Below are 12,419 nucleotides of genomic sequence, written 5' to 3'. Positions count from 1 at the left end.
GAAGCGTATTTGATGTGCACAATTGCTCCAGATTCTGGCTGCTCCAGTTTTGATAAATTCCCTTAAGTGTTTGTATAGTGGTTTATATAGTGCAGGGGTCAGGAGTGCATAGCGCCCAGGGCACTTTACAGAGAACAACTAAATCGCCCCCCTTCCAAATACAAACCTTCCCTAAACCAATATTGCCCACAGTGCAAATCTCCCCTAACATCCCTAAATCCCCCCCCCCCCCCCAGCCCAGGCCCTCAGTACAGACACCAAAGCGCAGACCCCTCAATACAGATTCCCCCAGCACAGACCCCTCAGTACAGACTGACTCCCTAGCACAAATCACCTCAGTACAGACATATCTCCTTTAGTACAGATGGACTTCTAGCACAGATCGACCCCACATTTAGCATAGATTGACCCCCAAGCACAATTCTTCATTACAGAGACTCCCCAGCACAAACCAACCCCTCTAATATGGAGGGGCTTGTGGAATAAAAGATAAAAACTCTGAGGGATGAGCTGATGAGACATAAAAGATTCCGTTGTTAGCTGAAAGCAGGATGGGCTTCCGTGAAGAGATGATTTTTCAGGGAAATGTAGACAGAGTAGGAGATGGCTAAACAGGAGCTCCAGAGGATGGTAGAGGCTCTGGAGACGAGCAGGGGAGGAGTAGACAAGGAAGCTAGAGAGGAAGTTTTGGAGGAGCAAAGTGGATGATTTGGGTGATATTTGGAGACCAGATTGGTGATGTAGCTTGGGACAGAGTTGTAAATGACTTTGTAAGTTGGTAATATTTTAAATTTTGTATTTGTTGGGCAATAGGAGGCCAGTGGAGCGATTGGCAGAGAGGGGGTGCTGTACACTGAGTGGTTGGTAAGGTGGGTGAGTCTGGCAGTAGCATTCATAAAAAACTGAATGGGGATAACCTGCAAAGAGGTAGGCCTATGGGGAGGGCAGGGGGAATATTATGAGCTTGGTTTTAGAAAGATTGAGTTTGAGGAAGTGGAGTGACGTTCATGCTAATATGTCCATTAATAAGTTGGTAAAGTGAGAGAGACTAAAGGAGTGAGGTGAAGAATAGAGAAATAGATTTGGGTATCATCAGCATAGAGAGAGAGCAGCCATGGGAGTTATCAATTGACCAAGGGAAGAGGTGTAGATGGAGAAGAGGTGGGACTCTGAGAGAATATATTTATTATAGGGACTGTTGTGCTCATTAATGATGCACCTAGGGTCCAAAATGTGAGTTGGCTCATAACCATAAATGGTTTTGATTGATTTATTCAATAAAGATATAGAGATGTCAAATATTGTCCCTGTGGTTTTTCATACTTGTGCTTCAGTTTATAATTTAGGCTAATTGGCTTCTGCCAAAAATTATCCCTGGTATACATATGAATGTGAAAGTGACATTGGATTGTTGGCTCCTTTAGGGACAGTAACTGTGAATGGATTTATGTATGCTCCATGGGGGGGCTTCTATAAATGATCATCCAGGGGTATACTTCTGTAAATGATCATGCAGTTAAAAAGTGTTCTCTATTTGAACAGCTCTTTTGGACTGTAAGTATATTTATACTTTCTAAACTGTACTAATCATTTTTTCTTATAGTCATGAGAAAAGATATAGCGTTACATTCTAAACAAGGCTTACTTCATAGCATTAGAGTTGTTAATTCTCTATATATCATGTCAATTTTTTTTCTTTTAGTATTTACAAAGTATTTATTCAACTTTTGTAAGTGTATGCTATTGATTTAAAATCCTTTTTATTACTGTATGTTTATAACAAAGCCAGAAAAGTCTGCTATAGTTTAGAACATCTAAAATTAAAAATATTTTTATTTTATTTTTACATTTGGTTTTTGTAACCTCTGAAATTAAAGTGTCTTTAAAATTTTTGTTTCACCAAGTAAATTAATTCCTCAGTGTGCGTGTTTGTAGAATTGCTGGGAGCTCATTTTGGCCATTTAATAGCTGGCAAGTGCCATGCAACAGTGGTCAATAAACAATTGCAACAAGTTTTCCAGAAAACAGAGCTCCATCAGCAGTCACAGAAGCTGTTTCAACAGAGCCTTGCAACCCAACAACTAGCCCAAGAACAATGGGGGTTGAATGAATAAATTTTTACAATTTTCTAAATCCCATCATGCTTAAGCTGGTAAGTTGTATAATAACTTCAGCAAGTAGGTATGTTTGTAAAGTAAGAATTCTAGAAAATCCATATATCCAAAAGTAAAAAGCAATAGCCTTAGAAAGTTTCATGAAATTGTATGATTATACTTACATCAGTGTACTTGAAAAGGAAAAGCATTTATACTGCAGTTTTTCACTTTTAATAGCTGATTTATAGGCCCAAATGGTTCTGCACACTAATGAAGGTAGTGATCATTTATTTTAAAATGTGATTATATTACTTTTCACAAGTATTTTATAAAACTATTATTCGCTATAAAAGTTCACTTGCATAGTACATTTTATGTCAATATATTTATGTATATCTAAGACAAAGCCAAGGTAATAGTTTCCTACACTTTCTTTTTTTTTTCTTTTCAAAAAATGTTATTCTATTACAATTTTATATTATACCAGAAAACTGGTTTATGGGAAATGCCTCCATAAGGTCTTATACAGTCTTCTACATCAGATTGGTGTTACAAATGCATAGACAAGTCTAACACAATATGTTCAGGTGTTTGTATTAAATTTCTTGCCCCATAATAATAAAAAGGGATAAGTAAAAGGGTAGGAAGATGAGGACAATGGGGGGGGGGGGTGTCCCCAGGGGGTCTGGTTGATCAAGGCAATACCACAGAGATATATTGCTAGTAGCATTATATTATGAGTCAAGCAAGGTGGTGTCAAAGACTGAGAGGAGGAATTTTTTTCTATCAAAGGTTGCCAAATATTATTTATTTATTATATTTAAAGATTCAGTCCTGTAGGGTAGCCTCAATTTTATCATGTATTATTGCCCACGTGACTTGATTTGTAACCTAATTTAAACAGATGGTTTTCCAGGCAGCTTCCGCTATCTGCTTTGCTGCAGTTGTGATTTGTAATAACCATTTAAAAAAAGATGCATCTCTACGCTGTGGTGGGCCGGCAGCTGACACAGATGAGCAATATACCAAACGTATAAATAATCGTAATTGTTTTTATTATTTTATTCCAGGTACATGTATAGTGCCATCAATTAACACAGCACTTTTACAGCTACATTGTACATTCACAGCAGTCCCTACCCTCAAGGAGCTTACAGCCTAAGGTCCCTAACACACATTCATAAATATACTTGAGCCAATTTAGACAGGATCCGATTAACCTACCCAGGGCCGGTACAAGGAGTGGGTGGAAGGGGCAGCTGCCCTGGGCAGAGTGTGGGAGGGGGCGCTAGGTTGGTGGCAGCAGCATGCAGAGGAATCTGGGCAGAGACTATTTGTTATGGCTCCACTCAACGCTACAGTCTGCCCAAAAAGTGGGCTGAGGATGCACCCATACATATTGCTTGCCTCCTCTCTACAGCGGCAACCACATCCTGGCACAGAGGGAGAAGAATTCACTCTCCTGGGCTTGATTTCTCATTAGCCTTTCTGGATAGGGCTGTGGCACTGAGAGCTCCTCTACAGGTGGGTGGAGCAAGATGATAACACAACAGTGCAGTCCCGATCATTGCTTTTCACTCACTGCATACATCACACAGCTCTCCCAACATGAAGATCTCACAGGATGGATGTCAGTTTTCTTCCATGTGAGTACCCACTGCTCTGCCTTCCAAACTGTACCTGGCTGTGCTGTAAATCCGCCCTGTACTTTGTAGAGCAGGTTTACTAAAAGAACAATTGTTCTATGTGTTGGAAATATACTGGGACTTTTCAGTTGCTAATGTTCTCTGCTGAGCCATCTAGTACTTGTGTATGGGGAGTGGATCCAATGCTTAACTATCTCCCCCCAGCTGTTTCCCATCCTGAACACAGGCTATGTCTCACTAACAGCAGTGTACTTGCTATATTATTTGCCTGATATAAGCTGGGTGTAATGAAAAAAAAAATACCTGTCCCTATTAGCCCAGCCTCCTGTCAGTCTATTGAGATGTTAGCATAGAGCTCTGTACATGTGCAGACTGGGGATAAAACATTATTTCAGCAAGCTGCAAATGCCATAGATGTTGTTGGGTATCAGAACCTCCCTGTGTGTCAGAGCGTGTCCTCCTCCTCATTCTCTTTCTCATGTAGACAGCAGAGCAGAATGTAGAGGAGTCCAGTAACCTGAAGTGTGGAGAATGTGTGATTCTGTTTTCCATAGGCTAGTGAGTTTGGCTTCAACTTGTTAGTGTTGCTAAATCTGCTAGTACATCTAACACTACCCTCCTTCCCCGACTGACCATGCTGCAATCTGCTGTGCCTTCTGTGCTCCTTTATCCAGATTGGGGTCACTCTAATATAGGATGTGTGCCACTGGCCAACTCACCAGGTGAAAACAGAGGGGAAAAGCCTAAAATAAAATGAATGCAACACATCTAATGATTGTTAAGCTGCAATATATAACATCTTGGGTTTTATATCAGTCCTCAGTTCATGCACACTATAATATTGTACATATTCTGAACAAGCACTAAAAGAAGTGGACCTTCCCTAAAAAAAAAAAAAAAAAAACTTTACATCTTCTGAACCCCATTTCCACAATCCTTAAGTCCTTTTTTTTCCTATTCCTGAGCTCTGCATCACTTGCTACTGAACCCTTGCACTGCAAATCTTTTTACGCCATACTCAGTAGTCAGAAAGTGAAAGCCACACCCAATTTTTGCAGCTCACAGCACCTTATCCTCTAGAAGCTGGACCCAACTTATGATTCTGCACACAAACCCACTGCTTTTATAAAATGCCCCTGTTGCTGATTCCTATACTCTGTCCAATATGTCTGCTCTTGACCCTTGCACTTTGTAATTTATCCAGTCCTGAATTTGCATTCTGTAGGTAGGTATAATAATCAGGTGTGGTTATCAGACCAGACAGAAGATGATTGGTCATGCCCAACCGAGGGGGGGGGGAGTGGAATTTGGTATGTTCGCCCTGGGCACTGGGTGACCTTGTCCCGGGACTGAACCTACCAGCATGTCTTTAGAGTGTGGGAGGAAATCGGAGTACCTGGAGGAAACCCACGCAGGCACAGGGAGAACATACAAACTCCAGGAAGATGGTGTTGTGATCTTAAAGTGTGTAGAGCCAAAAGTAAATGAACAGCGATAAGATGAGAATACGGTTATAGACAGCACATTGAAATAAAGTTAAAAAAAAGCGTTTAAAGTGAAAAAACTGCTAAAGTGAGGAAAAAAAGTGTGTGTATGTGTGTATATATGTGTGTGTTTTGTGTGTGTGTGTGTGTGTGTGTATATATATATGTGTATGTGTGTGTATATGCATTTTTCCTGCATTAGGGGACACCGATACATTTATAGTTGGGTTGTTACACTGACCTATATTGGTTACTTCCTGGTCTTCAACAAAATGGCATTTTTGGCATTTCCTGTGCCTTTTGAGCATAGATATAATGGTTGCTGTATCCCTTCCAGTCACCAGCAAAATGGCTGATGGATCACTTTCTTGTTTGCAATTTCTCTAAGGAGACACCATGATTTGAGCAGTTTTGAGAGGCTATATAAACTAGTTTGACACTAGAGGACACATTGATAATGTCCTATTGGATGAAAAGCTTCAGACACTATTGCTGACATCAGGCCACTGTCCGATATCGGGTCGACAGTGGCACTCATTGTCATATGTTTTTATGATTCATTTTATTTTGGCTATTAACTTACAATTTCAATAAATACTACACGATGGAGACTTTGGCTGGCTCCCGGTGAGCTTTATTTAGTACAGTCCCCTCCGCAGAGGGAGAACTCTGGGACCCTGATTTAAGGGGGAACACTGAGAACTCTGATGTAAGGGGAAACACTGCAGCCTCTGGTGTAAAGGGGAATTCTGGTGTAAAGCGTGCTCTGAGAACCCTGATTTACCTCAGTGTATTTACTCTGAGGCAGGAGAGAGAAGGGGGAGACTTCAGTCACAGACAGGGATGGATGGTGAGCTCACTCACCCATTGGCACAGTCAGCACCTCTTATCTAGATGTATCTGAGGCTGCTGGACTTCAAATTTCCGGCCCCAACTTTCCTTTTCTGAGGCACAGCGCTGGGGACTGGGGTGTGGGCAGACATAGAGGGGTAGGGACAGGGCTGGGGCTACCACTAGGCAAACTAGGAACGAGGGGTGGAGGGAAGAAGTGCAGATCAAGCCCTCTTTCCTCTCGTGTGTGTGTGTGTGTGTGTGTGTGTGTGTGTGTGTGTGTGTGTGTGTGTGTGTGTTGGGGGTTGATATTGTTGGCTTTAGGCAATGTAAAAGATTGTAACCGACACTCTTGGCTTGGACAACTGCAGCCAGCAACCCTGCTGGGAAGCCATAGTCCAGTCTAAATGATGTGTCTGGGTTTCAGGCAGTCTGAAACCCAAACGCACGATTCCAAACCCGAACTGTCTGGGTGAATCCTGGACAGGTGGCAACCCTAGATCAGATCCCTCCCCTGTCATCCATTTTATCGCATATGGACAAGGGACATTTGAGGGGCGCTCGGCAGGATGTTCGCCTGCCGAGTGCCCCACAATGGACTGCATACTACACAAGGCATTCTAGGGCCTTAATTGAATGAAGCAATGCTCCTGACCACAGTTTGAGCCATGATTGGAAAAAATCATCATGACTTTGCCCAATCATGGCTCAGTGCTCATAGTCCCACCCCATACTTTAAAATGTTCCTTCCAACAGGAACCTTCTGCGGTGTGTTGGAGTGGAGATAGAGCAGGGAACTGTTTGTTACTAGTGAGCTAGTGTTATTGTGATTCTGAGTGTAGCATGTCGGTGTAGTTTTAGTGCAGTGTTTAACACTTTTCATAACATTTAGAGCTGTATACCCCCTTTTTTTGTCTCATGCCTGCCCCCTTTTTTTAATTGCCAGCCACAGTTTTTCTGACTGCGACACTGTTCTTTTTTGTATTTTTTTTTCTTTTGTTCTTCTTTTTTTATTAATTTATTTTTTTGTTGGTTTTTACATTTCTGTCAGCAGAAGTACTTAAAGTGCACCACACCACTTCTCATTGAATAAAGTGCATCTAATTACACATTTCCCAGTATCTATTAAATTTGTGTAATAAACCCCTCATCATGTCTGGGAGACCAACGAGGAGAGGCAGATGTTCCCATGCCACTATGAGGGGCCAGCAGCATCTGTGTCCACAGGCAAAGGTGCAAGTGGTCTGTCTATCAGGCAGGGCACGTTTTTCTCTGTTAAGTGTTGTTGCCCATGCTATCCAGCCACAGCATGTAGAAGAGGTGGTAGACTGGCTTACTAAACCATCCTCATCCTCCATTACCTAAACTGAGACTAGTGTGCAGTCCACCACAGCTGCCAGAGTTGGCTTACGCTGCCTCCTTGTCCACAGCTACTCCTGCCATAGCCCAAGCATCATGCATGGAGGAGTCAGCTGAATTATTTCAATACGGTGTCAGCCACTTGCTTCTTGATGATGCCTGTACTTGATTCTGATGTTGATTCTTGGGTTGAGGAAGCGAGTAATGTGAGCCTACAGAGAGGAGAGAAAACTGATAAAATATTGGCAATCACGTTTCCCCAGCCACAGCTTATTGTCAAGTTTGACTCCAGTGATGAGGAGGATTGAGATGATGTCACTGATGCCACTTGGGTGCCAGAGCAGAGAAGGAAAATAAGGGGGAGGCACAATCTCAACAAGGCAGAGTTTACTTCAGAGTCGGCCATCATGGAACAGTAGAGAGCAGCCGCCCTATTCTATCAGATTGTGGAGCTATTATCTCAAGTCCCATAGCTCAGCCATGTGAGGCTTTTTTTGCACATCTGCAGCTGATCACACTGTTGCAATTTCAGCTCTGTAGGGTCATGCCCAGAGTCGGCTCACGCCACGGAAGCTTGAGTAAGGAATGGCACTAATCTTCTGTCCATCCTTCATACCCAAGTTTGCAAGATCTTCTCTAGCCATTTCAGGTGGTCATACACAGCCAGTGTTCAGTTGGCTGAAATTCAGTGGGAGTTCCACCTGCCCATAAACCGTCTGATTTGTGTCATGCTCACCAGGTAGAATGTGACTTTGGCAATGCTGCAGTGGCTGCACGTGCAGCAGAGAGCCCTCAATGAGTACCTGTGTGAGTATGGCGCAACAACAGGCTCAAGTGAACCAATTGCTGCTGATAAAGGATGAATGCACTGTATTGTCACCATTTAAGGAGGCTACAAGGATGGTGAGCCGTGACAATGCATGCATCAGTGACACTATCCCTCTTATGTCCTGCTGAAGCATACTCTGTGTGGCATTATGGACAGGGCACTCGAGGCAGAGCAGCTGTCATGGTCGTCTCCGGAATCCAGTGGCTCATGGAAGGCCTACCCACGGAATCCCCTCGTTGAGTGTTAATAGGTATCCATGGGCGCGCGTTGGCAGGAACGGACGCACGCGGGTGCGAGTGGGTACGAACGGGCGCACGCGGGTGCGCGATGTTGCGAACGAGCGCACGCGGGTGCGTGATGATACGAACAGGGGCACGCGGGTGCGCGGGGTCATGAACGGCTGCACGGTTTCACGCGGGCGCGCGCAGGCACGCCGTGCGACCGTTCTTGGCGCCCAGAGGGCTTCTTAAGGAATCATTTTCAGTGCCTTGGTGCTGTCCAGTCTACAGCGTTCCGGTTACTCTGCCTCCTGCTCACCTGATTGTTCCTGTTCTGTTCTACCCGGCCTGTTCCTGACGATCCCTGCCTGCTGCCAGCCTTGACCCTCGGACTGTTTGACCACGCTTCTGCCTTCTCCTGTGTACCGCTGCTGCCCGCCTGTCACCGACCCGGCTTGTACCTTGACCTCGCTTGTTCTGCCAGCTGTTCCAGCCTGACCACCCGTGCCTGCTGCTGTCTGCTGCCTGCCTGCCAGCTGTTCTAGTCTGTCCATCTGTGCCTGCTGCTGTCTGCTGCCTACCTACCAGCTGTTCCAGTGTGACCATCTGTACCCGCTGCCAGCCGCTGTCTGCTTACCAGCTGTTCCAGACTGACCACCTGTGCCTGACGTTGTCTGCGTCAGCTCCAGGGCCAGTTCTACTCTTCACCTGCTCGGCACTTGTGCCCTCTGAACTCTAGAATCCCTGTCCCCACTTCCAGGGAATCTCGAGCCAGAGGCTTACGAGAGGCCGCTCCCTGCATTCCGGGCTCCCTCCACCAGGTACGTGACAGCAGCGTGAGGACAAGGAGGACTTCCTTTCATCTTAAGGCCCACTTTATGCAGTAACCAATCTTGGGACATCACAGAACGCACAAGAGAGGGAGGAGGAGGATTCTTTCAGTTTTGAAGGCATTGAAGCAGAGGAAGACATGCGTCAAAGAGATGACTTTAATTTGCTATAAACCTTGGGCATAGTACATGGCTGGGAGGAGGCAGCTCCAGATGGTGAAATCCTCAGAGACCCCGAGGACACATGCCTCCATAATCTTGTGGTGCATAGCCTCCCTTATTCTTCAAAGCCTGCGAAAGTACTTGGGAATGTGTGGCATTGAGGAGAAGGAGCATTATTGGTTGACAAACCTTGACCACTGTTAGGGGTCTTGTAACGCATTCTGCCCTCGCAGAGGGAGCACATGGTAAAATATCTTGAGGACACCTTAAAGAAGAGTTCAGTGGAGAAGGGAGCGGTGGAGATGGGAGCTGTTTAAGTAATGCGTTTTAAAAAATTTTTTTAGTCCTCCACTCCCACATCCCATCGGCAGCATCTGCATCATGTGGTGAAAGATTATCTAGGGGCCAAGCAGACATGGAGAGCTTTCCAGTAGACTATCCACTAGGTTACTGGGCTATGTTGATAGACCACTGGCCAGAACTTGCCCAGTATGCAATTGAGCTGCTGGGCTGCCCTGCATCCAGCGTGCTTTCTGAATGGGTGTTCAGTGCTGCCGGAGGTTTTGTGGCAAATAAGTGTGTCTGTCCACAGACTCCATTGACTGGCTGACATTTTGTCAAAATGAATCATCCTGGATTAGCAGCAGCTATCGAGCCCCTTATGCCAATGTTGCTGATTAAATGTTTTTGGGATCTGGAATCTCTGCAAGACTGTCTAGGCCACCTAACTTTGTGGGTGTAAATTTTTTATCTTGTAATTTTTTTAGTATAGGTTTCAGAGACACAATTGATGCCCAAGGACAAAATTTTCCGCACCTGTTTTTGACAGGTGCATATAATTTAAATTTTTTACAGAAAGACAAATTCTTGATTTCATCAAGAGTATCTCTAGCCATTTACTGCTCTGCAGTGATATGTACTCGGAGCATTCTGCACGGAAACCTTTTCTTCCTTTCACTGGTTTGTAGATCAGCAGTGGCTTCATCAGCAGAATGAGTTTGCCACTCAACCCAAAACCATTCCTTAATGGCCTTACTGTTAGGTAGGGTATGGAATACAAGGGATACTTGGTCTTTGTGGATGGCTACATGAACATGTAGCTAACCAGTCATCAATACAGAAGAGTTTATTTATGGGGCATTGTCTGGACATCTTGGAAAAGTTCTAATAAGGTGTAATAATGTATTGTGTATATACGAGGAGTAGAGAAGGAAGGGAGAAGATAGAGAAGAGTTGAGAGAATATAGCAATTTCCAGATTCATTTTTGTAAGTTTATTTTGAAACTTCTCTATTGTTGGACATTGTTTGTTTTTTGTATGGTTTGTTAAGAAAAATAAACGGATCATTTTTTTTCAAGAGTACCCCTATAGGGTTATGGTGTGAAGTTGCCACCAACACCCAAAGCCCAATTTTTCTGCACCTGTTTACTTCCATCCAAAGTCTGCGAAAGAGACAATCTAGGCCTGAGTGTACTATAATTTGACTTCTGCACATAAGGCTTGCTCACTGTGGTGCAAAAATGATCTGTAGAAAGCAATTTCTATGATGACATGAAGGCATTGCATGTTCTCTGCATAACCTTCAGTGGGGCATATCTTACCTTCTGTCCTGCACATAGATAGGGAACTCGTATAGAAAACATGTCATGCATTTCCTCCATATGGATTATATTTTTTGCATTTGTTTATTATACAGTAACATGGAAACCATCTTCTTTGGTGCATGCACTACGTCCCTGTTCTTCACAACCAATTGCTGCTTTTGATTAGCCACTACCACATGTCCCTTAAAGCTTTTTTCCAAGAGTATCTCAAAACCTTATACTGCTATTGCTGCCAACCACCTCTAAACAAAAAGCTAACATTCAGTTGAAAATGCATAATGTAAAATGTCTTGCCTGCCAAGATTTGTATTTCTATTCAGCCAGTTTTGATGCACACAACCATGTAGGACAGCATAGCCAGGTCATTGGCCTTACATTTCCTTTCTATAAATCGGCATTATGATATAACCCATGGCACGGCTCCATTTTTTGGATTAGACAAAAGAGGAAAAGTGTCACTCTGGAATCTATTATTCCCTCTATTCCCTCCCTGTAAACAAATTCATAGTGTAAGAAATGGGGAAAAAAAGCAATAGGGCCCTAATTGGTTTTATGTGCTGACCCTCTGTTTCCCAACCCTGCTCTATAGGGGATTACTAAGCTAAAAACAAAAAAAAAGACATGCTTTATAATACATATTTTGTAAAAGAGGAATGCGGGTTAATGAATACATAGAATAAATGGTGTTTTTTTATTTTTTTATTTTTTTTTATATATATAACATGGAGTTCAAATATAATCTCAGCTGCTGTCCAAAACTTTGCTTTAGGGTATTACATTTTTTTACAAAAAAAAACATTTGTACAAAGACCCGTCTACGTACAGTTAATCCTTTATATCAAACTGCATCTACATAGCTGTACACAGAGTGTTCTTTCCCTAAGGACATGTTTGATTAGAAATGTCTTTCTTTAGGTAATGGACCATTTCTTTACTTGACTGAGCGAGTATCTATTTGCTTTGATAGCGAGAGTGTAATATGTGCTCCCTTCCACTGAGCTGCTTGTGCCCTGACTCCAAAATGTCTCTGTATTGACTGAAATGAATGACTTCAATATCATGTAAAAAAAAAGTTTTTCCGAAACTTGAGCAGCAGAGTTCATAATGTCGTTATCACTGTGCAGTGCATACATATTTCAGCAAATCTCTGATGGTGACTACAAATAGTATTATAAAATATAGATGTACAAAAAGAGCTGATACGAAATGGATAGAGGTAGTGTCTCTGTCCCAAAGTAGTATGCACACAACAAAAAATATTTAGCCCACAGGACTTTTTAAAGAGTCACACCTCACACAAAATATATAAAAAAACATGAAAAATGCATTCACATACATTTAAAAACCACATACAATATAA

The 12,419-nt window shown here is 43.0% G+C and overlaps 1 protein-coding gene across 1 annotated transcript in view; it reads left to right on the top strand.

The window, feature by feature from the left end:
• LOC143986704 (uncharacterized) overlaps positions 1 to 12,419 on the top strand; it is a 439,164-nt gene that overhangs the window by 119,778 nt on the left and 306,967 nt on the right. The window lies entirely within an intron of this gene.

This window comes from Lithobates pipiens, unplaced genomic scaffold, assembly GCF_037356315.1.
Source record: "Lithobates pipiens isolate NorthernLeopardFrog02 unplaced genomic scaffold, aLitPip1_a1.2 Scaffold_18, whole genome shotgun sequence".
In the NCBI taxonomy this organism is placed as follows: domain Eukaryota; kingdom Metazoa; phylum Chordata; class Amphibia; order Anura; family Ranidae; genus Lithobates; species Lithobates pipiens.
Note: the sequence above shows the minus strand (reverse complement) of the source record. Positions and strands in the feature narration are given on the sequence as shown.